General features: G+C 42.9%; 2 long non-coding RNA genes across 2 annotated transcripts in view; both read left to right on the top strand.

The window, feature by feature from the left end:
* LOC134476062 (uncharacterized) overlaps positions 1-25714 on the top strand; it is a 99092-nt gene that overhangs the window by 48463 nt on the left and 24915 nt on the right. The window lies entirely within an intron of this gene.
* On the top strand, positions 3159-17035 carry LOC134476061 (uncharacterized). Its single transcript, XR_010047506.1, has 3 exons — positions 3159-3326; positions 11319-11483; positions 14636-17035. It is a non-coding gene; the product is annotated as an uncharacterized LOC134476061 (long non-coding RNA).

Genomic DNA, 25714 nt, shown 5'->3' with positions numbered 1-25714 from the left:
AGTACAGGAGAGGTCACATATTCTGACAATCCTCCAGTGAAATGAAAACAAGCCAAGTTACACTCACAGGGGACATACAAGGAAGGACTATAGGGAAAGAAAGGGCTGGGGATTTAGCTCAGTGGCATAAGCACCTGCCTTGCAAGTGTGTGGTCGTGAGTTTGATCCCTGGTATCAATAAAAATATATATATATATAGGGAAAGAAACTCATCAACCTAACCCTAAACATTTACAGGAAGCTGAAGGGGGTGATTTCATCCAAAATTCCCTTGATGGCCCCATGGGAAAAGTAACACATGTAACTACTGGCATCTGGCTCCTTTTATTCTATCCCTTTGTTTAATTTGGATTAAAATCTTAAATGTTTTCATTTACTTTAGATTCATTTAAGACAAATAGAATCACTTAGCTCCCACCATGAAGGCTGACAGACTAGTAGAAATGGATATTTTTGATTGGCTGAATTGTTATTCAGAAATTTACAACCACTAAAGTTTTAGGAGCTTTTCAGAATGGTCTAGTGTCTTTCAAGATGAAAACAGGCTTCCCTTTCCTTTGACTGGCTGGATTGAAAGCTGTGCACATGTTCGTCATATCTGGATCTTGTTGACTTTAAAAAAGGTACTGGATCTTACCTTGAAGACCACTTCAGGTTGCTGGACAGACTTCTCTTTTGCACTGCTGCAGTATCATTTGATACACAGCAGAGCTTCCGGCACGCCCTGTCTCTGCTTGACTTTCCCATCCATTGGCTTCCCACTGCAGGTGAAATGAAATCCACATCTGATGTTGACCTCTGAGATTTTATGACTTGGGCTTGTTACACCCCACAACTCCTATCCAAGCCTTCCAGTTCAAATCGACCTTGCAGTATTGGGGTTAGAGTCCCTTTCTCTTTCTCTGCTTTTTTTTTTTTTAAAACCACTTTGACCTCTTTTGAGATACTTTCTCACACTGATCTCTTCTATCAAACCATCCACATGATCATTTTCTGTTTCTGTGTTCTTTCTGTCGCCTATCACTGTATGTCATTTCATTTACTCATATTCTTATTATTCATCTGTCTTGACAAGCAGAATATAAAATCCAAGATGGCAAGTGTATGTCAATTTCTGTATTTCCATTAATTTGAACACTTTCTAGTGTAAAGTTGGCACTTCATAAAGAATATTGAATATAGTATTAGATGCTTTATTACTATCCTATGACTATCACACTGCAGCCAGAAAGAGTGTTCTCAGATAACCTCTTTGTATCAGTGTTTCTAACAAATTCTGTTCTCTTTGAGTGTTATGTCTTCTCTCTGCCCCCGATGCACCCTTTTGTTCAAGTCACCCTTCAAATCTCTGTGTAGTTGTCATCTCCAGGAAATCCCTCTTGGCTATCCCAGACAGGATCAAGTGCTTTCTCCATACGTCTTTGGGTCATAAGTCAAGTGCACTAGTCACTCTGAGTAATCATGTGTCCACAAACCAGAAATAGTTCTGTCTATTTCCCTCCACATTTAGAGTATCCAGCATAAGGCCCGTCTCCTTGAGAACCATAATGCTTATTTGTTAAACGCATGCAAGTAAAATCATGATGTTCAAACATGTTGAAGTTACTACCTTTCCATGTTGTGTGTAGAATGCCCATAATGCTGATTTGTTGAATACATGAAATTGTAATTAGAATTGTAGGATGTTTTCAAGTATGTCCACTTCATTATTCTTCTACATTTATACATAAAACACCCATGGTGTTCCACAGGAAAAGGATAACTCATCATTCGTACTTTTTTTTAATGTTCTTGTTTAACCTAGTAATTAACACCTCCAGAGCTCTTATGTTTTTCCAGCATGCAGCTGAGGCTTGTGCTTGGATAATCTTCTCCCAGCTGCTCCAGGAGTTAAGGGATGTTGGACCTGCCATCATACAGCTGACAAAATCAAAGCCTAGTGGCCAGTATCATACAACCAGTAAGTTCTAGGGCAGGACTGAACCCATAGTGATGGGTGGTAGGGCCATAAGCAGTGAGCTACAGCACCTGTGACAGCAGGTTAGCTGTGATGGTCACCTGTAACTTCTGCCTTTGCAGACTTAATATGGTCACAAACACCATTCCCTAAAAATCTGATCAAATCACCATCTCTCCTGCTTAACCACTTTTGTAACCTTACAAAGACTTAATAGGAAAAACGCTCAGTTCTCTCCTGTAGCAGTCTCAAGCTGTTCCCTCTGGCCTTGGACTCACCTTTCTGCCTGCTTTCCCCACAGTCCCTTAGCATGAGCCCAGCACTGCAGCCACTCAGAACCTTTAATCGGTCTCTTTCTTTATTTGATGATTTACCTTCAACTCTGAACCCTTCTCACTCCTCTTCAGCCAGCTTAGAGATCCTTTCTTACCTCTTAGGGAGTAGATCAAGTCCTCTGTGGGGTGTCCACTGTACTTCTGTTGATTGTGTCTCTCCCCACTATGAATTGTATGCACTGTTTTCTCTCTCCACCTGGCTTCAAGGCTAAGTTTCCAAGAGCAGTGCCTGGTCATTTGGATCTATGACATTCTTTGCAAGAGCATGTAGTTCCCAAAACTAAAACCAAAACAAGCCTAGAAAAGAAGTGAAAACAAAAACTAGCTAACTAAATAAAAGACCCTAAAACAAAAGAATATGCATGGAAGAATGACTAAAATGAAAAAAAAACCACTAAGTGCCAGGCTCTTTATAAGACCATTTCACAGTGTGTACCGAAATTAAACTTAACACGGGAGCCAACAATTCTACACCTCAACATATATCCTAAAGAAGTGCATGCTTTTGATCATCATAACACTAGTTCTAATAGCAACACAATTTGTAAAAGCAAAGACTGGAAATCATCCAAATATACACAAATGCAATAACGCATCAATAAATTGTGGTGTCAGTTGGTTTATATGCACCCAGCAATGCGAATGAACAAAGCAGAGCTGTCCTTTAAGGCCACAGTGATTCCTACAAAGCTAACACTGAGCAATAGCAATCAGCTAGAGACAAAGGTTACATTGGTATAATTCTATTTCTACAGTTCAAAACTGGCAAGATGGGTCCCTGGAGTTAAAAGAGTAGTTATATTTGTTAGAGGAAGCAGTGGCTAGCAGTGGTCACATGGAGACTTCTTTGGTGCTGATGATTTTCTGTTTTTAACCAGGGATCTGGTTCTACACTGTGTTCACTTGGTGAAAGTCAAGTTGTGTTCCATTTTGTGTGCTCATTTTGTACTTCAAAAAAAAAAAAAAACTACAGATCGATTACAAGATGAACAGAAAATGGAAGAATGAAGGAGAAAGAAAAGAGAAAATTTTGAGTAAGTAAAGTTAATTAAAGGAAAAACTGTGTCTGTGAAATCATAAGTCTCACAATTCAACTCTTTTTGTGGGATTAGAGATTGAAGGTAGAGCCTTTCACTCATCTATATCTCCCGGCTTTTTACTTTTTATTTTGAGGCAATGTCTCACCAAATTATTAAATTGTCCAGACTAGGCTGGAACTAGTGCTCCTGCCTCAGCCTCCCAGAATTCTGAGATGACAGGCATGCACCACCATACCTGGCTATAATCTAGTTTTCTTCAAAAGAGCAAAAAATGCTTCCAAGTCAGCACAAAATCCTACCAACAAAGCTGGAAGCACTGATGATTTTTGTGTTTTAAGCAGACTTGTGTGTAATGTAGTTATAGCAAATGGAATCTTCCCTGTTTGTGAAGTGCAAGCAAGTGCTTCTGAGAACTGATGTGTCCTTCTGAGCAAGCATCCATGGGGCTGCCAGGCAGTGAGTGAGCGATTTTAGCTCATTCAGCTTAAAACATAGTGGTGTTATTTAGTTTATAAAGGATGCTAGATTGTCAATTGTTCTTGAAGGAAGTGGGCATAATTAAGCATAGACATTTCTTCTTTCCCGACTGTGGAACTGGTGGTGTCCACATCTCTTGCTAATTTTCAGTGACTGGATTCTATTCATGAGCCAGTGGTTCCAGCTGACAATACGCCCATTGCAACGGCCGCATTCACAACATTTCTTTAGTAAACTGCAAGGCTGTTTTTCTCCCCCCATCACAGAAGTGGGATTTGATCTGTGTTTCTTGGCTAGGCTTAGACACATGAAGATCAAACACGGGCTTTGTCAAACAGACAGTAGCCCTGTGCTAGGGAAAAAGAGTCCCCCCACTTCTTTCCTCAGGCAAGTAAGTGAGAATGTTAAGAGTTATGACAGTGTTGAATTTCAGATCAGGTAAACTGACAAAAAGCCCCGCTGTGAATCAAAGTGTTTCCTTTTGTACATTTTGGCAGCTCCTTGAAAGCAGAAAATAAGCTCAGACTGTCTGCCTTATGTTTCGTATTCCTTGATAGTGATACCGGACCTGAAAACATATTGTGCGTTTCATTTGAAAGCCGTGTGTGTGTGTGTGTGTGTGTGTTCAGTGCATGAGAACTAGCTCGAAGACAAAGTACCACTAAGAGAATCACAGGTCATAAATTAGCAAGTAAAACTATTTGAGTGTTACCCCCTAGCTGCTAACCCTTTCTAAAAAGGTCCACACCTCTTCTTTTATAGACAGTTAAAAGCAATTGTGCCTGCCCTATATGCTTATAAGATTTGTAATTGTCTTTGGTCTACATGTAAGATTATGTATTCATATATAAATTCAGTCATCAGAGCCTCATTTGTGTGATGAAACATAAGTTTTATTAGAAGAATACTCAGCAATTAACTCTTTTTCCTTACTGCTTTGACTGAAAATTTACCTATGGTACTTAGAATTATTTAAGTTTCTTGAAAATATAAAACCTATATCTTCTGCATGTGTTCCAATATTACTTTAAGCCAAAATATCTTTGGGAATTATTTGTCCTTAGTTATAAACAATAGTATAAACAACAGTTGTGATTAAACACTAAGGTGCATAAATTTAAGGTTCTTGCAGGGTGGTTTGTGAGTAGGTGAATAAGTGAGTAACACTCAGAGGCTTGTGAAAGAAGTGAGTTATAAGGAGTGGGGAGAGGAAATTTTCAAAGAGGTAAAATAATGTGTTAGTAATGTCCTTTTTATTGTTATTATCAGTATTATTAACCCCGTCTCTAGAAAGGGACACAAATAAGGAGGAAAAGAGGATTCTTGAAGGAGTAAAAGAATGTGTTACAAAAGTGTATTATTATTATTATTATTGGAACTGGAAAGGCATAAAAACAGGGTGGGAAGAGGAGACGTGGAGCAAAAGAAAGCAGACACCAAGTTGAGACCTGCATGGAAGACCCAGAAGCCCAGTAGCACTGTGCTCCTTGGGGTTAGATTTCCCCAGGGTCGGTCTCCAGCCCCCAGGTAAGGTGCAGGGCAGAGTGGTCAAAGGTTAGATGTCCCACACAACCATCACAGCCCACACCTCCAAGGAAAGAGACGCGAAGAGGGAAGAAGCGCCTTGGCTCTCTTCTGGTCCTGGCCCCAACCACTCCTCTCCACTCCGGAAGCCGCAGAGAGAGGCGGCCCCCAGTGTTCTTAATTACTTGAGGTGAGTCATACATTTCTTTAGAAGTTGAGAAAGACTATGGATGCCTTCAGGAAAAAAATGTGTACATATATGTAAATATAAATGTTGATGACCATCTTCATCTAGACTTCCCAGAAGCAACCCAGGGCAAGAGTTTGAAAGCAAGTAGTTCATTTGGGTTGCACAAGGGGCAGGTTAGGGAAAGGAAGAGGCTGACAGGATGAGAAAAGTTAGGAAACCCAGGTGGACTCTTCAGGCACTTTCCACACAGGTGACTGAAGTTCAAACCTTTGAGGAAAGTGGAAAATTACACAGAATACATACCTCGGTGTTATTCCAGGCTGAAAATCTTGACACTCATCGTCAATGGCAAGGGCTTTCCCTTGTAGGAGGTGAGTCGCCAGCCACAGAGATTGGTAGCATTCAGAGCAACACGGGTTTTAAGTCCACCAGCAGGCCCGTGGAAAAGATGCAGTTGTGGGCCACAGGAAGTTAGGGTATTGAACACAGCAAGACTAAGAAAACTCTAGAGGATGTGGGTAGGTCGAGTCTATAACACAGCTCAGGATCTCCTCCTTCATTTGATCTCTTAAAGGCCATCTTAGACCTGTTTCTTAAAGAATTTTGATTGTGGGGAAAAGGACACCTAAAGGTAACATGTCCTATGCATAGATGAGCTCACTTATTAAGTGCTGAGATTTATGCTCCATGGTATTTTCAACTATGCAGTTATTCTAGAAGGAAGGGATTCAGTGGGGCAGTGAGCATCTTCAAAAAGATTGTCAAGAGTTCCAAGGACTCTTTGAACTCTTCTGACTCATCGTATTTTGTAGGGCTGGTCATGTAACCTCTCTTTATGAGAGTCTCTATCTAGGGAATGGTATAATAATGACCTCTGTCATACTTGGGAAGAAAGGTGCCCGGGCCCATGATGTCTTGACACTGTCAAGACATACAATGCCCCTGTATGACACTCTTCCTACTTTTTAATTTTCTTTACCCCAAGGAAGGAATTGAATCAATAGGGAATCCTATCCTGGACTTTGGGAAATTGAGTCTCAGAGGATCAAGTTAATGTACCTAAATTACCTAGTAAGTAACAGTAAGAATTAGGTACTAGCACATCTAAATTCAAGGTCATTATTCAACTCCTCAGGTTTTACCATCTCCTCCTGGAAATGGGGAAATAGGTGCTAATAATAGATGTGGCTCTCCCATGAGGCAGAAATACTTATGCACCACTTGGGGACACAGTCATCCAGAGGAAATTAGTTAATGCTTTCTGGCCATAATTCTGTGACAAAGGACAGCCTAAAAATTCTGGAAAATGATAATTCCCCATAATCTTTGAATTTCAATGAGGTTACAACCTGATATACCCATTAAAAATTGAAAATATTATAAATTTTGATGAATTTAACATATGTAAGGTCATAACACTACAACTTAGCTCAGTTTACCTTAAACTCACTTAGCACACTTACCTTAGAGTTGGGTGAAATCATCTGAGGCCAAGCTTATCTTATGCTTGAGTGTCAAATGCTTCATGAAATCTATTAAATCTTCTGATGATAGTGATAAACAGAATGACTGTACGTGCACACATCTGCATCACTGTAAACCATGAACTGTCTGCAGTTCAGGTACTGTGCTTGTACTCATGTCATTTATATATTGCTCCCCAACGTGAATTTTGGCATTAATGAACAGGGTCAGGAACTCTGTTGAAGTGTTTTGAAGTTTTTAAGTGAATGAAGAACTGACAAATTACCTGTGGCAACTTTTGGTACCTTCTGGTAAAGTTATATATATATATATATATATATATATATATATATATATTTACCATATAAAACAGCAATCTCACCCTCTGAGCATTCACCAAGAGAAATGAGAAGGCTCACACAAAAATTATATCTAGCCATTTATAGAAGCCCTAGTCATAGTTGATAAAATATAGAAACACTCAATGAGGTACCAGTGACTTGTTGTGGCACATTTAGTCAATGGGATTCTATTAAGAATAGGAAAAAATAACTAATTATTGACACATGCAGCCGTATGCACAAATCTCCAATACATTATTTTGCATGGGAGAAACCAGACACAAAAACACTGCATCATGTATGCTTCCACTTGTAGAACATTCTAGAAAAAGTCAAGCTGTCAGGACAAAAATCTGACAGTGCTTTCTGGAGGTTGGGGATTACGGAAGAGACTGGCTATGCAGAAACAGCACAGCACAGGAGCAAAGGAACTATTCTGTACCGTGGTTGTGGTGCAGCTACCTGACTACATACATCTGTCAAAATCATGCAATAAATATCTCAGTAAACTGGATCTCCTTCCTCCTCCTCCAATAAAGAAAAAATGAAAAATGGTAGATTTATGCTAGAAAATCTCAATAGTGGCGCCATGGAGAAGAGGAGTAGAAAGAGATACTCAGAATCATAAAAGCCATAAAGAGATCTGACAATAAGGGCTGGGGGTTTAGCTCAGCGGCATAAGCACCTGCCTTGCAAGCAGGCAGTCGTGAGTTTGATCCCTGGTACCGATAAAAAGGAAAAAGACAAAAAAAAAAAAAAAAAAAAAAAAAAAAAAAAAAAAAAAAAAAAGAGATCTGACAATAACGTAAGACTTTGTGTCAGGGTCTTTTTCAGAGGTCAAACAGAATGGGAGCAAGCATGGACTGCCTCAGCTCATCAGTTCTTATGGTAGTCTCAAAAGCCAAATCCTACCCCGTTTTACACGCACACACACATATACATACACACACGCTCACACATGCAGAGAATAACAAGCTTTGCAAAGTGCAAACGTTTCTATTGCTGCCAGAGGTCAGGCTAAGGATGAAGCTTGAAACCTCGAATTTGCCCAGCTGTCATCTCCCCGTCTCCGTCAATACTGCGAATGTCCAGCTCTACCCTGAAGATATCTACAAATACATCTCCCTGGAAAATACTGGCACATAAATTTAGAGAAGTTTAAAGTGGGAATGAATGCCTCTAGCTACAGGGTGGAAAAAACCTGTGCCCTACTCCTTGTGGGCAACCCAACCTGTTTGAACTGCTAAAAACACTCAGGGCAAAACAAGGAGACCTGAAAAAAATAAGCTTTTGAGAAAACAGTTCCCTCAATATTCCTAAGTTTAATGGCTCAATATTTAGCATGTGTTTCATAACTCCAGCTTTTTTTGGGTGGAGGTAGGTAGGGGAGATGGGAATATAGTAAAGGGTTTTCAAAACACTTGCTATTTGTAAGGCTTCTTTTTTTATGTACCATAACGCACACAGCCTTCCCAGGCATGGGTCATGCTGTTTCCCTGCAATGGAACTGAACATTAATGAGGAAAAGTGGGAAACTGGGTTAGGCTACCATGGAAAATATGAAGAGCCCTGGAAAACGTCATCCCAGATTCTGACAGTGACTCCAGGGTTATTGGAAGAACTCTTTTCCCCTTTACCTTTTAACTCCTGGGGCCTAAGGGGTTCCCCCAATGCTAGCAGGTTCTCAAAGGGCTGAGCACTCAGGGCCTTGCAGTCCCACAGTACAGACAGACGGGTTAAAAGACAACTGACAGATCAGAACAAAGTGAGACAGGACTGCCGTGGGGGAATAGAGTCTGGGAAGCTGCCACGGTGGAGAGGGAGAATCCCTGTTTGTTTTCACCTCTCTTACTTACTAGCTATGTGGATTTGAGCAAGCTACTTAGTCACCCTGAGCTTCAAGTTCTTAATCTAAGTGGAGATAATAAAAACATATTTGAGGCTTAAATGAGAAATGCATGCAAAGCATTTAAAGAATGCCTGGCGTATAGTAAGAGGGCATAGATGTCAATCATGACAGCGACTCTCTAAGGTGGGGAGGGCTGAGTCTTTACAGAAAAGTAAGCAGAGGCCGGGTAGACACACAGTGCCGCCGATGGGATTGGAGGGAGCCTGCTGCAGCAGGGGCGAGGAGAGGCAAGACACGGTAGGTAGGAAAGATCTTGATCTGTTCAAGACCAGATTCAGGTCCTTGGGGGCCCTCAGGAGTAAGGGGATTGTGTTAAGAGATGCCTCCTGAATGCATAGGAATATCAATCAGTGTTAAATCATGAAGTAAGGACGAGGCACAATGTGTTTTTAATGGTGCTGGGAATGGAACTCACGACCTCAAACTTGCCAGGCAGGTGCTGTGCCACTGAGCTAAATCCTCAGCCCCGTTCTGATTTGACTCTTAACAAGTGAATTGAGTGTTGTACTTTGAAATGTTAAAAATCACATTTCTTATGAAAACTGGTTGCTTTGGGGAGTACCTGGTAGTGCTGAATCTCCCAGGAAGTATTGAGCAGGGACCTCTTAGCTACATATGGTGCAGCCAGGGATTTGGGAAAGTAAAGACTGAAATGCTGACGGCAGCTCAAACGTGGAGGGCAAGACTTAGGGCCTTCCTAAGGTAGGCAGGGGAAAGTTGGTGAGAAACTTCATGCTGGTTGAGTGACGTGTAGCTGTAACTGGTGGCCTTGTGAGGAATTATATTCAGTAGCATTCATTTCCCAGTAGCAATCAGGGGAATTTGTCAGAGCTCAAACTTCCCTAAGAAGCCTTTCATAACTGTTGTACATCATCCATTGATTCTTAGGGACCCTGTGCTGGAAATGAGCGGAGATATCCAGTAAAAAAACAGAACAAGAAGAATCTTGAAATGGAAATTGTTCTCTGCTCATGTTTCTGGCAGGCTGCATTTCACTATACCAATCTATGGAATATAACTGATTGCAGGTGGGATAGGAATATCCTACCACACTTACATCGACCCGAAGGTATCTTGGCCAATCTAAAACTGAAAGCTAGTCTTTTTGTTTTTCTTCTGTGGTCTAGAATTGTGGTATCACGGAGTATTCAGGTGAGGACAGGGCCGTTTCTGTTCTGTGTGTGCACACGGTGGCAGGAGTCCCCGAGTTGGCATTCTTCTTTACATGCAGTTGGGAAAAATGTTGCAGTCTCATCTTACGTTGGAACCGAATCTCTGTTTTCCATATCTTGAACTTCTACTTTGTTTTTTCACCCCACGTTTCTTTACTAAGTCGGAAATACACACAAACATGCACACACAGGCACATTTATAAAACAAGTGTGAGAACAAACTCAACAGAGCTTAGCCACCCAAAGATTTGCGAACTGGAAGATACTAAAACCTGGTGTGGGAGCTTTGCTCATCCCCGTGCATTTTTGAGATGAGTGATGCCTAGTATTGTCCTGTTATGTTTAATGACTCAGCAGATGAACATCTTGGCTTTTGAGTGGAATTATGATTTTCTCAGGGAATATTTTTCAAGAGCCAGAGGATTATTTTTGGGTGCCTTCAGAACCCCATCCAAGATTCAGATACCAGATAGTGTTTCATACTTCGTGATGACTTTTTGGAATTCATGTAGCTGTTACTGTCTGAATTTTCATTTGCTTTGTACTAATCTTTTTGTGAGCATTCACAGCTGTCTTCTTTATTTTCATCAATCCTGAGAAGTATTTACTTAGTATCAACCACGATAAAACCTCTGTTTTCCACATATTTTAGTTGAGAGACCTTGTTCACTTACAGGACTTTCAAAAGCATTCATAAATTTAGGTAAACTTTTAGGCAAGTCCATCTTTCTAGGTCTCAGTTTATTCATTTGGAAAATGGGAAGAAATCATACCTGTGTCCTAGGCTTCCTACCAAGGTTAACTGAATGGATGTATGTGCTTACTGTTAAGTAAGTGCTAAATAAATGTTAGCTCATGTTGTTCCTCTTTTTTTTTTTTTAACTAACATACTTCCTCATGGGTCCACAGTCCAGTTCAGAAGCAAACAGAAATCTTTACAATGTCTAAGTACGGTTACAGGAGTCAGTGCAAAGAAATGAAGATAAGAGCTCACGCAGGGAAATAAGGAAGGCTTCCCGGAGAGCTGGACTTTGATCGGCTTCCTGGAGAAGGAATCTGGTTTCACCACGTGAAGTAAGAAGTAGCTGCGGGCTGAGGCAGCGGCCTGGTGGGGAGGGACTGTGTGTGTGTGGGGGGGTGGCAAGCCCACCGGCCCTATGTGTGTGGGGGGAGAGAGAGACAGATGGGTGCGAGCGCAGGTTGGGAGTATGTAGGGCCCATGCTCGGAACAGCAGACCTCAGTGTATGCCTCTACACGTGTTTGTGGCTATCTGAGCTTGCTTCGTTCTAGGAATTCATATTGCAAAGCTAAACATTATTAGATTATTTATGACAAGCCTGAGAAGCCATATAGCATTGCATTCCTGCGACACTGACAGACTACTGATATGCCCCCAGGGCAAATTCTCTTTGGCATAGTCAGGCCACTGTGACAGGAGCTGCTGTGATGCTATTAACATCAACAACTGGAACCACCTGGACATCAGCTGGCCAGGAAGTCAGGGTTTCCCCAGTTGCTACGATCCAGTTATAGAGTAGAATGAGCATCTTTGTTTCTAGTGCATCTGTCACCATGGACCAAGTGAGAAGGTGCAGTGTTTAGACCCAGAGGGAACCAGGGAGCAAGGTCTTGGCTCTCCTTTCCTGCTACCTCTCCACTGACTCCTGGTTCTGTTCTCTCCTCTCTCCTGCCCTGCTTTTGCCCCAGGAGGGTGTGTCAGGCAGTAGCAGTTTTAGCAGAATGTCAGAGGGCAGGGGGAGAGTGAAGGGGCCTGGGGTGTTTATTCCTCTCACTTCTAGCGTCTCTCTGGTTCCACTGGAGACCATGCTGGGGCCACAGCTCCTCCCTGGTGTCCTGTTTTCTCTGCTCTCTCTGCTTTACCCTCCCCCAGCTCCAATGATGCCCAGGTTCCTGTGCCCACTTCAGCTCCTTGCTGTTGCTGGTCCTGCTAGCCGGACCATTCTCTCTTTGCTCCACAAAGAGCCCCTATATTCTATTATTCTCAGCTGTAACTTGTGCCCTCATTCCTGATGAGCCCTTCCTGGTTGCACCTGACATCGTCCAAGGGGCTTAGCCTTGGAGCCTCAGCCTCCTCATACGCAAAATCAGGATAGTTACATTCGGTATCTGCTGAAGTTGTTCCAAGAAAACAACGAAATTCTGTGTTCTGCTATAATATTGTTAAAGCATCGAGAATGGTGCCTGATGCGGGAAGGCATTCAATAAATATTAGCAACTGTTGTCATTACATCCAGAATTAAAATGCCGATCATGGATATTCAGGAGCTTTAGGTCCACTGGATCAGGAAAGTGCTTGGGTCACTGCCTTGGGCAACCCTTTCGTTTTCTATTTGAGGAAACTGAGGCCAGCAGGCTTGCCCCAGTTCACACAGCCAGTGAGTGGAAACATTGAGGACAGCAGCTGACCACACGGACAGGAGGCCAGCTGTGTTTACATCTATTCTATTTAACTTCTTTAATTAAGGTGTTGATTCCCTCGGTGACGTCACCCACTTGTTTTAGCAATGGGTTACATAAGCCTGTCTCCCTCCACCAGCACTTTATTTGCTCTCTCTGAGAAGAGCATCATACTGTCCCAAAATAAGCAAGAATTCAGGAGAATACCCCTGTTTCATCGCTCCTGCTCCACGCAGCTGACTCATTTACTCCTGGGCCTCGAAGCTCACTTCCATCAATCACCTATCCGCAGAGCTCACTGCTCCATCAGCCTTCCTGGCTCTGGCAGCTGGGGCCCAGAAGTGCCACCCGGGAGGGAGGCTTTGCTGCTATGCAAGCGGAGGCCACTTTCAGGTTCTCTCTGGTGTGCAGAGCGTAGGTTCAGCCCATGCTCATGGCCTGCTGAAAGCCAGGTCAGGGACAGAGCTCAAGCAGACAGGATTTCACCACACAGTTTCAAAACAGCTGGTTAGGATGTGATCATTTTCTGTATCATGATGTTACTAGATTTTAAACAGATACACACGTAGCCACGCTGACACCTACTCCAAGTGCCAGTGGTCAGTTTCTTTTCAAGCTCAAATAGTAATAAAAGCCTCTCTCTCTGGCTCTGTCTCTTTCTGTCTCTGTCTCTGCCTCTCTCTCCTGCTCTCCCTCTCTTCCCAACAGTAGCACACTTCAAGCCATCTTCTTACCATTATTCTCAAAGCACACTTTGCATCACACTGCGTGTGTCTGTCGGAGCAGAGCTGATGTTTGTCATGGATCTTCTTTCACAGAAAGCCAGTGTTTGCAGGGTGCCCAAATAACTGGTTGATTCAGGGCAAAAATATTAGTCAAACCGTTTGTTTCACTGAATTAGCGAATCAGTTCGGGTAACGCAGGCAAGCCAGTAGCCCAGACTCGGCAAAGCTCCGTGTCCTTGAATGATCTCTCATGCCCTCATTACTGGAGGGCTGGACTCCCAGGGAGCTCCTGAAGGAACAGCTCTGGGCTCAAGGCAACATTTCCCTCCCCAGGCGGCTTGTTCTACAGGTGTTCCAGTGGGCATTTGAACTCCCTCACAGGCTGCTTTAAACTGGCCAAGGGTCTGGTTCAGCTTATCAAACTTGTATCTGTTTTTATTAATGAGGTTAAAAATGGTATCTTCCCTCTAAATGTACACAACCCTTTAAGACAAAATCTCCCTAAAATGTCCGAGGTCACTTGCAAGTCATGAATGGATAGTGAGAAAATTAGTGTCAAAATTTCAAAAGTAGTGGAAGGGACCTACTATGCCACATACACCTACTGTGTGTCATGCATTGCACAGGGGGCAGGGATTGAAATTCAGTCTGTGCTCTGCCCAACATACTGCAAACCAGCCCAGAGGAGGATGCATCTTTTTCTGATTTGTACAAAAAGTTTTCCAAAAACAGGCCTTAGGCAAGATTTTGAATGAAGGCGAACTGGCGGGAGTGGGGGGTGGGGGGGAATTTCAGGAAGGGCAATGAGGAAGTGTGGTAAGAAAGGAAAGGAGGGAAGAAGGAAGGAAAGAAGGAACAAAGGAGGCGAAAGGGAAGTAGAAAGAGAAGACAAGGGAAGGGGAAGGAGGGAAGGAAGTGAAGGGGAGAGGAGGGAAGGGGAGGGAGTGTGTTGATGCTTGGTTAGCCTGGAGAGCAACTGAGGTGACTCCTGAGATTCCATATGGAGTGTATCCCAGAACTGCACTAAGGGGGTCAGAAACCCCAGGAATTTCTCCTACTTCTCTCTCCTATGATTTAAGCAGGAGTCCTGGACCATTAATGCCTGGACACTTGGCTGAGCACAGTGCAGTGGACAGAGGTCAGCTTCAGACTGAGACGGAGGAGGCCGCCTCTGGATGGGGAAGCAACAACTTCAGGAGGACTGGGCCTGGGGTGAGAGGGGCCGCCAGCCAGGACACACAGAGAAGGGGGTTATCTGCGTGCAGATGCATCCGGGTTCACTGACATCTGTCCTTCAACTGTCCCTCTTACAGAAAAATGACTATGAAAATGCCTATTGTTCTCCCTTTAGAAGGAGGTACATAGCAAAAGATTAACTCAGCACATTCCAGACATGGGGGTCATGTTTGATGTCATTTACATGAATCCTTAGAAATACTTTTATTTTTGAATAAACATACATGTGTTGGAACTATCTCCAATGTATTTTACCAGCAATTTCCACCTCCCTGAATTCATTCAATGTGAAATAGGTTACCCAGGGTCTAGAACAGATAGTGTTTGGGGAACTTGGGTGTCCTCGAAGCATCTGTGCTGCTCTTTGCTTCATAGTATTCAGCAGTCCCAGTGCGGCACATGCTGCTCATCCTAAAGATACAGCGTATGTTGTTGTGTGTATCTATGTATGTATACGTGTGCATGTGTGGATGTGTGCATGTCTGTACACCTATGTGTAGGAACACATGTGCATATGCATTTGTGTGTCTGTGCCTATGTGTTTATGCATCTAGATGCTTTACCATTCACCCTCCAGTGCCCACCCCACTGAAGCCCCCATTCCCTGCAGTAGACATGGAAGCGGGGTCTGTGCTGCCCCTGGCAAAATCTCTGCACTGGACCCTTCTCCAGCAGAAGAGCACCTGCTGCTGCTGCGCTGGTTGTCAGGGATTCTCCACCTCTTATTCCTGCTCTTTGGGTTGCCCCAGGGAGGCTTGGGAGCTGTCACACTGTGGTGCAGTTCTGTTGTTTTCTGGTGTAACATGCCCTAAGCATTTTATGTTCAAAGAGAGAAGAGAGAAATCAATTCCAATTTTAGCAAGGCATTTGTGAATAATAGCATTTGAAGAAGGCTGAGAATTCTAAGTATTTAAGTTCACTGTCTCATAATTGACTAAATCTAATAACTCATTTTAAAGGTGAAAAAACCAAGAGCAAAGGACCAGAAGTGGCTTGTTCAAGGCTCTATATGCCCAGCATCTTTCTTCAGGACCAGGATGCTATGTTTTCTTTCAGGCTCCACAAAAGCTCACTCTGCAGATTTGGAAAAGTCCCTTCATGTGCTGCTGGATAATCTCTATGTTTCCCCTGAGATGTGGCCTCTGCCCTGTGTCCTGCTATGTGCCTGACAAGCTGACTCTGGGGACCACTTTCTTTGTCTCTTGTCTTCTAGTCAGTGCTAGAGCAAGACCAGGGGTACCCCACGTACCCCTGCTGAAGTTCAGATTCCCCAGCAATCAGTCCTGGGGTCTGGTCAGTGCAGTGCATCCTGGGTCTCGGGCACCAAGTCACACTGCCCTGTCCTTCCTGCTGCCCATCACTGTCAGCCCCCTCTGCTGTTTCTCTCACCTGTGCACACGTCTGTGTACAGCTAAATTATCAGAGCAGACAGGGAGCTCCCTTCCAGGTCAGAGATGTATTCAGGTTCTCTTTTTTTGAACATGGACATTAAAAACTGTCTTCTTGGGGGAATTGATGAGGTTCAAATAAGACTATGGATATAAATGTGCTATGTCTGGCCCAGATAAAGGCTTGTTTTAACCAGTGATCGTACCAGGCCCTGGGGTCCAACTGTGGCTTAAGGCACTGACTGGTTTTCCTGTGGACTTCTTACAGAGGGACCCAACCACCCTCTTTATCTCCTGGGTCAGTCAGTTTGATGACATCGGGCAGACAGAAGGTTGCAATTTCTTTTCCTTCAGAAGTTAGTGAAATTGCAAACTGCACCCTTGACCTAGATACAAAGAAGTGAGAGGTCAGTCTTCCTGAGTAGCTGCAGGCATTGATCTGCCTGTCTCTCGGGTCTCTGCCTGTTACTTGAAAGCCAAACCAGGGTGACTCATGGTGTTCTAATGCAGCAAAGAAGGGAAACGAGTTCTCAGCAGGTGCTGTCACCAGCCATGCTCTACTCAGAGCTGAGTACCTGCATCAGTTTAAGAGAAAAGGCAAATGGAAGCACACTGCTAAACGAATCTTCTTCCCCCTTCTCTGCCAAGCCTCCAATCTGGCTCTCATCTATCTCCTGTCCAGTAGTCGCCTCAGCCTTGAAGGACATCTCTCAGTCCTCGAATGCAGGCCTATCCAATTCCATGAAATCCTGTGAGCGTCTATGGCTGTCTGCAGCACCCAGGTGTTTAAATGCAGGAAGACAAAAAGTGATCAAGACATGCTGTTATTTCATCTGTGCCAATAAATACCATTGTGATTAAATGTGAAATTGCCTGATTAATTAAGATAAGCACTCCAAACAACCCGCTAATTGGTGGGGGCCTTTCTTGTTGGCAGAGGCTATGGTTTGTTAGTGGTTAAGAGTGTGGGTTTTGGAGCCAGTCTGACCTGTATTCAAAATTTAGCATCGAGACATGCTCAGTGACATTGAGAAGACAGCAACCTCCCTGTCTGGAGGTGTGTTGAAACCAGTTCCAAGAAGCTGATTATGCATATCTTTTCCTGACTGCATTCATTGATTGCATGTTGGTGGTTTAAAATATTTTAGATATAATGAAAAGTTGGTCAAATTTACTCATTGGGTATTTTTTCTTTTTTATGTAGAGTCCATTGTGAATATTTACCAGCACAGCACCCCACTGTCTCTATATTTCTTCACCTCTAAAGTGTGAGCAATAACATGGACTTGCTGTGAAGATTAAATTTCATAGAAAATACACATGGCACATTATGCTTGTAAATACACACATGCACACACACACACACACACAAAATCTGCTTTTGTGACTGTATACTAGTCCATGGAGTTTCTCCATGGCATTTGGTGGGCTAGTGATGAAGCAATCCCTATTCTAGAAATTGCAGGCTGAGTTTCCCAAAATGAAAGATCCCGTCTCTGAGTTCCTACTCAGGCAATGCCGTCTTCTGAGACAAACCCGGACACAGAAGCAACTCTTCACTGGAGAACGACTCAGCCTCCTTTTCGGGAGGCTAGCTCTGCTTCCTAGGAATCGGCCATGGGCAGTGATTGACAGGGTGGTTCTTGGGACCCTGGTGACCTTCAGACTGCTCGGGAAGGAAGGAGTCTGTTGATGAAGTGCTGACCTGCAAAAAGTACCAGCACAGGTGGCCCCCAATGTCACTCCCGAGGAGCTGGAGTTGTGCTTCTGGGGTTGCTCGGGAGGGCTCGGGGCTTGCTGCAGGGTAATAGGAAGGACATGGGGTGAGGAAAAGGTTCCTGCCAAGTTGCTGAGAGACACATGATAGCTCAACAGGGAACCAGGAGTCAGGTTTAATATTGTTGCTGCCGCACACTTATTAATTGAGGTCAATGGTTTATCAGGTCCTCACTGAGGGCCACAGAGAGGACAGGCTTCCAAGTGCAGGGAGGGAAAACAAATCCGAGTTTCTAGTGCCAATCCTTACCTGCTGGCATGACAAGAAGCCTCCCCAAAGAGCCCTAGTCCCTGACTTCCCGCTGTGCCCAAATCCCCACTGTCCCAGGAGATCCAGAAGAACCTTTGCAAATGTGTGCTTTCCTGCCCAGGAAGGCAAACTCACTCCAAGACAAGTGTCACATAAGGATAGACAATACTCCCATCTGGCCAGTTTTCCTTGACGGTCACCTACCCAGGCCCCAAAATAATGGCACATGGCATTGGATGTGATCACAGCATCTTTAAATGAAACACATATGTGATGAAAGTGAGAGGAAGCTAGTGTAAGAGAAGTTTTAGTCCAGGAAGTGGCCGCAGTAGCAACTTTGGAACCCACAGGCTGTGCCTACTGTGGGAGAAGAGGGTACAGAATGCAGGAAGGACAAACAGACCACAGCCCAGCAACAGGCAAGCTGGGAGCGTAAGGGCAGGCTGGGGTGCACTGGAGGAGGTGCAGTGCAGTTTTCCTCTGGACATTTTGCCTGTGCTAATTGGTGAGTTCGAAAGCTCAACAGGAAAGAAACTTCTGATAGCGAAAGGGTCAAAACACGGGGAAGGGCACCCAGAGGGCAGTCACCATGACAGGGCTCTGTGACCTTGTTGGCAGCGGCAGGCAGAGGGTATTTTTGGCCTGCAGGTCTTGTGAGCAGAGGGAAATCAGGAAAGGGAAGCTGAGTATTTAATCCTATGGAGATCACGGGCTAATCCCACCCTACTTAGTGTGTGTAAGGGAAAAGTTGTCAAGGATTTTTAACAACCTTGAAACCGCAGGCGTTGGCAGATAGCAGACCTGAAGCCAGGGGTACAGAGAAGTGTTGGGGGGGGGTGGTGTTCTCTCCTTTGCCTTGAAGGCTCTGAGAGGTTGAGAAAGTGATTTTCTGAGTATGAATCCCTGGCCTCATCTCTTCTCTTGAGCTCTGGGCATCTTGGATTCACATTTTATTATTATTAATTTTTCTTTTGGCCTCTAACTTCGGTCTGTAACCCCATTCCAATTTGAATCAGCACTTAGACAAAATTTGTAAAATGATAAAACCCAGTGGGGGATTCCCAGTGAAATCACTTCAGAAATTAGTGAAGCAGTGTGTTAGAGAAAGTCTGGTAGGGCTTGACACTTAGCAGGCTCTCTCATTATTGCTGTTAATATTTAAATGTGATCAGAACTGAATTGGACATTGGCTCGTGGACTGTGTTTTCAGCCAAGGGATAAGTTGCCATGAATGAAGTTGCATTGAATATCTGACACAAAGTGAACCCCTGCTAGGAAGAATTGCTTTCTTTCATATCTTAGGCTAGATTGCTAACAAACTTAAATGTACTGCAAGTTCAATTTTATCATAAATGAGATGGGACTTTGGTGCATGGTAAACTGTGTGTTTCATATACATGTATGAGGAAATAGGTGCAATCTTCACCACCAAAAAAGAAGAAAGAAAAAAATTAAGAAAGAAAACAAAGAGAAAAAAGAAAGGAAGGAAGGATAAAAGAAAGAAAAATAAAGAAAGATGACGAGAAAGAGGGAGAAAGAAAAATAGTACTTCCACTGCAAATATGTTATACATTCTTACACAGGAAAGTTAAGATTATCTAGTTGTTTACTCCAAGAGAAAGAAGGCCAGAATAAGGAAGTAACTTAGTTCGGTCATATAACTTTTTTTTTTTTGGTCTTACAATGATAGACTTTTTGCCAGGATTTCTATTTTGCTTCACAATTTTTGGTTGCTTTTTCTTTTTGAAGTGCTCCTTCAGAGGAAACAAATCTTTCTATTGACATTGAAAATGAGTCATAAGAGAAGTGTTGCTACTTTCCTTTTGAGGGATTTTTTATTTGGTTTTGTTTCCATTAAGTTTTAGCAACAGGAAAATATGGACTTTCAGCATCCACAGGGATCTGATCAAATGGAAACATATGTCCCTTGCTACAGACCATGAGAAAACTCGCAAATCACTCAGAGACTTTTTAGAAATGTTGGTAATCAAAAAGCTTCCTGCTGCCTTTATTTCTCTAAAACAAAATGGGTTTCCATGTTTTTGAAGTCAGCATTGACGAAAAGAGCTGATGGAAGGCCCAGACTGTGTTCAGACCACTGTGTGTGTTGCAGAAATCTTGGAGTAGCAGCTTCACGTATTTCTAGACCTTTCTAGCTGAAAGATTGATATCCTGGTCATTGCGTGGAACTCCCAAAAGCATGAGTCTTAGATCAGAGAAGCCATGACTACATTTATTTAGCTTCAAATCAGTGATTGGACATACACTGTATAATACATGGGCCCAGGCATTTATCACATCGTTAGAGTAAAAAAAGGACCTGCCTAGCGTTCCTGACAATGCTGTCTGCGAACCCACTTTTACAGTCATTTGAGCATTTGGCTTCTCCATCACTTCGTATAAAAAGTGCATGTATACTCTTGTATTAATTTGACTAGATAAAAAATGTCCCTGTGTGTCTTCAGAACCTACAGCATGGCCTGCTGTTGAGCCAGGACATGATAAACACTTTCAAACGAAAAGGCACCAGCAGCAGCGCATGTAACCCCTTATTTTTGGAAGTAACCTGCGTTGAACATCCAATCACACTGGCCCCAAATGTCTGCTTTAGTTCAAATAGTTGTACTCTGAGGAAGGGAAATAATTTAGCCTTCCTGGCCTTCTGTTTCCTTCTCTGCAAACAAAGGGATAGAGTTTTTATCCGGTTACTTTCAACTCTGTGAAGGAGAGAGGTCAAATTCACTTGACTTTGTCCTTTTCTGTTTTGTAAGGTACTCTCTGTTCAGATTCCTTTCCTTTCTTTTAAGTTTGTCTGCAGTTCTTCCTGCTTTCTACTTCTTCCCACTTTCCTATTGCTTCCAGTTTATAATCATCCAGGAAACGCAAAAGACAAACATCTCATGCCCTGAGTCTGTCATTGAGTGACCTCAAACAGACTTTATCACAGAAGAGCTGCTGGGATGCTGTGTTCCCTGAGGGTTCCTATTTCCTTGTGGCCTATGTTTTAACATTTATGGTAACTGTGGCAACAATGCCTCTTTTTGGCCTTAGCTAAGATGGCAAAAGACATGAATACCTGTGTTTGTTTAAACTGGCTATTAGCAAAAACCATTTGATTTTTCCCGAGACATGTTGCTTCAGCTGTCTTGCAGTACGGCTATTTTAACTACTTCATGTGACTATTAATCATATGCCTAAAAGAAACAGATAAACTTTGAGACAGGATTCAGCTCAGCAAATGTTTATTCATTATCTCGCATGTGCTGGCTCTGGTGCTAGGTGCATAGATGGCACAGAATGAGCCTTGCAGAGCCCGTGACGAAGGAGAGGGAATCTGCTTATGTGTCAGTTTACTTAGGTGTCATAAGACAGACTCAGAGTGCTTGGAGGACCGAGGCAAGGGTGATGTGTATATGGGCGAGTTAGTGTATGAAGTCTTAGGGTTTGCCTGGGTGAAGCCCTTTTTATACCTTGGAGAGTGTGAGTGTGCCATTCAAACCTCCCTCCTTGGGCAGTTGGGTGCCATGGAAGGTTTTCACTATGATCCATCTGTGCTCTGGGAAGATGAACCTGGCAGGAGGATGCTGGGTAGTCAGTAGGCCAGGAGTGTGGAGGGGTCCAGAAAGAGCCTTACCGATGTCCTGCTCCTGGTTGTACATCTTCTTTGCCAAACCCCACTCCATGTGGCCACAGCAGCTCACAGCTATAAAAATGTGTTGACCCAAGAGGTTTAATATTAACCAAAGTTATAGTCAAAGTCAATTTGGAGGATTCAAGAAAAAAAAATTTTGATGCTAATAGAGAAATAGAAGTCAATATTTATAATGTGAGTCACAGGCTCAAAATAGAAAAGTAAAACACATCACTGCTGTAGCTCCCCAAGGGCTGTGGGTTACCCAGAGCAGCACATCTGTGAACCAGGCTTGACCACCCTTCTAGGTTTATTTTAAAATTCCCCCTGTCCCCTTCCTCTAATTCTTAAATTCCAGAGTACAAAACTCACCAGATATCCAGTCCCAGTGAATTCATGGCTGTTTTTGAATGGGTCAATGGAAAAAATATTTTTTTTCTCTTAGTCACGAATAACCTTTCTCTCTAGTGACGTGACATGGAACTAACTTATCATGATTTTATTGTGTAGTCCATGATTCCACAGTGGCTCTCATTGTTTGAGACTTAATCTCTTGATCTCTATTTCAGAGAAGACAGAGGAGAAGAGAAGGCAAAGTAGAGGAGTAGGAAGCAGAGATATTCGGAATGATGTACGTCCTTCGGTTTTTGTCAAAGATGTGATAGATCAGTACCACATGGGGACACGCCGTTCACTGAGGATCTGTGATAAGTAGAGGAGCATTGAGAATTTTCCTAGAGAAGATGATATCTGTGAGAGTTAAGGATGTGGCTTTGCTGTGGCTCTGATAGCAGTTCGGACTCTGAGGCTTAAAGGGCACTTTGTGGAGAGAGTTGGGAAAACAAGAGGATTGATAAAGATAAAGGATTGACAGGCAGACCACAGCAAGCACTCTCTGAGAGCAGGAGACTACAAGGTGGAAGAAAGGTTAAAATTAGCTGCACTTCACCCAGTGTACCGGGGTGCCAAGGGACCAGATAGCATCATCAGTGCCCAGAAGAAGAACAATTCTTCAAAATCGAGTCTTCAGGGGCAAGGAAGGTTTGATGTTGTCTGCAAGATACAACCCAGCCCATCTTTTGAGTGACTCCTCTGGGAGGCCTGAGAAATTGTAATATTTAGTTATCTTCTTTGTAAGCCCAGTTTGCAAAGTTCTGCTTGGACAATGTCTGCTCCAAAGAGTGGCTCATGTTCCCTGGTGATGAGACTAATGATCAGAAAAATAAGAACAAGGAAACGGCAATGATGGCTGGAGTAGAAGCGTGGTTGACAGCAGCTGATGAGCTGCACTGGACAAGGAGCTCCACAACTCAATCTTGGAGCTGGTCCTTTTCCTTACTTTTTAATACAGGCCTGGTCAAGATCACGCAGTTTGTTTTAAGTCACCGATCCCTGACCTGGCATCTGCTTCCTCATCAGCACCACAGTCATAACCCCTTCTCCCTCCCAGCACATTTGGAGAAATAATTACTGCTTAGGAGACGTTTTGAGATCACTGATAAAAGACACTGTACCTTCCCAGGGTGTTATTACATGATTTTATTTTCCTCTTCATAGTCAGGATCAAGTCTGTAATAATTTAGAAATGAGACAAATTAGTAAAATATGTAAGATGAAAATCACCTGGCCAGTTGGATTTTTCTTTGCACTTGATTTGTATGAACAAAAAGTGGCACTGAGCTACCTCTTAGAAAACCTTAATTACCTTCAAATCAACTATTAGCTCGCATTTCATGACTGTTCTTAGAATGCTTCTTAAATGGTAAATTATTATGAACAAGGCATCCGCTCACATTGTCCATCAAAATGCAGCTGGTACCTAGTCTCAGAAATGCCCAAGCTATGCATGACCTTTTGCAGATTTGTCTATGTTTCTCTAGAAGATTGTGTATCTCTTTGAATAGCAGACAGGATGTAAAACAACTGATAATTTTGGTTGATTGTACTCATGTGAAATTTGGATTGTCACCAACACCCTCTGGGATAGGATCCTCCTCTTACAAAGCTCAGAACTATGATGCATGTGAGACACAGATTAAGAGGGCCTTTTCCCCGCAAGGAAGAGGCACGAGCCTAAAAGCCTGCCTGGTTATTACGGGAGACTGCCATCAGATCTTTTGAAAGAAAGGTGGAGATGACCAAAGGGCAGAAGGTCACCTACGTAATAAGATCCATGTGAGACATTAATTAAAATGGAATGCTGAGGATACAAATGTCCTGACCACGTAATTCGCAATAAATTCACTTTGAATTCATCTTTATTATCCTTGAAATTTGCTAAAAGGCTACATCTCATTTCATTTAGAATTCTTTACACTTAAGCTTAAGGACAAAACTTAGAGGACAAGAAAATGTCTTGAAATGAATATAAAATGTACACATCTATATTTTTCTGATGGAATAATTTATCCCCTTTTTGTTATATTTCTAACATGGTCTGACCCTTAGAAACCACTGCACAATGGAATTAGAATAATCCTATGTTTTTGAGCAAACATGTAAGTGAAATGCATATTTGATATAGATTTATCTTTTATGTGTACACAAAGCATATTATTTTCAGATAATAATTATGTTTTATTTGATGCCCTCTTTTTTTTATTGTGCTGAAATCTTCCTCCTATCACAACTGCTCAACTAAAGTCTAAAGGTGCAGACAAAGCATGTGACCTTGTATCCACTTATATGTATATTCAAAAAGCATCCTAGCTTTGTTACTCACAGGCTTTCTTAACAGGGAGCAAAGATCATCTCTTGGAAGTCAGCCTATAATAGGGGACAAAGGGTCAATGTCAAGGTGGGGCTGAACTCTCGTATTCTCATCAGTTTCCATTTTCCATTCTGTACCCCATACAACAAGCAGCATAGTCATTTTAGCCAAAGCACAGGCATGAGGGGAACAAACAGGTAGTATAGGCTGATATCATGGATTCTGGAACAGGGCAGAGACATTCAGAGCAAGCTGAAAAGGCTCGTAAATTCTTAGTTAATACAAATCTGCAGGAAGGCACAGAATAAACACCAATGCAGGATGTAGAGAGAGGAAGTGGGGGGTCCCTTCTTCACGCAGGAAATGGACTAAATGTCTTTGCAAAGCCTAAGTTTCAAACTGTCTTTCTATTATGTCAACAGTGACTGTGTTGTATGACTCTGTACCAGGGAATGCCCCTGGCCATGTCCTGAGTGGACAAAGGTTAGCTAAGGCATATTAAATATCTGTTTTGGAGAACAGAGAAACTGGGATTGGACAGGGCAAGAATCTTAGAGACCACCTTGTGCATTAACCTGACTATAAAAGCAACAGTGAACGGAAGAATTCAAGATGCACCCAGGGAGGTTTGGAAGAAGAAGATTTAGGCAGGGAAGTGCCAGTACCTTGTCATTCTGGTTTAATATAAAACCCAGAAGTTCTCAAAGCATAGGTCTTTGAGGAAAAGACTGGAAAACTGAGGAGCATAAAAGACTTGCAAGAGATTCTATCATGTTTAAGATGCACAGTCTACTCATCCCCCTCTGCAGGCAGTGAAACTTCTCTTAGGTATCTATTGAGTGTGGGTGTTTCTACAGACTGTAGGCTGGAGCAGCTGGTGGGGTTATTGTGATCAGCTCCTGCTGCCCATTCAACTAGTTCATATGTGCATTGCTAAGGGGGAGAGAAAGGAGCAACCCACCCCCACCAGCTGGACATGCTCCTTCATGGGACAAAAAGATAAAATACAATTCCTACTTGCAAATACTTACTCATTTTGGGTTGTATTTTATTATTTGTTTCATTTCAAAGTTGCCCCTGCTGTCAATTTTTACAGGTCTCATCTAGCCACAGCAACGGACAGACACAAAAGTTCTCCCCGGCTGCTGTTCTAGGCCCTGCTGGCCCCTG

This window comes from Cavia porcellus, unplaced genomic scaffold (genome assembly GCF_034190915.1).
Source record: "Cavia porcellus strain 051 isolate PalLab524CR breed Dunkin Hartley unplaced genomic scaffold, mCavPor4.1 scaffold_5, whole genome shotgun sequence".
NCBI classification, from domain to species: Eukaryota; Metazoa; Chordata; class Mammalia; order Rodentia; family Caviidae; genus Cavia; species Cavia porcellus.
This window is presented reverse-complemented; position numbering and strand designations above follow the sequence as displayed.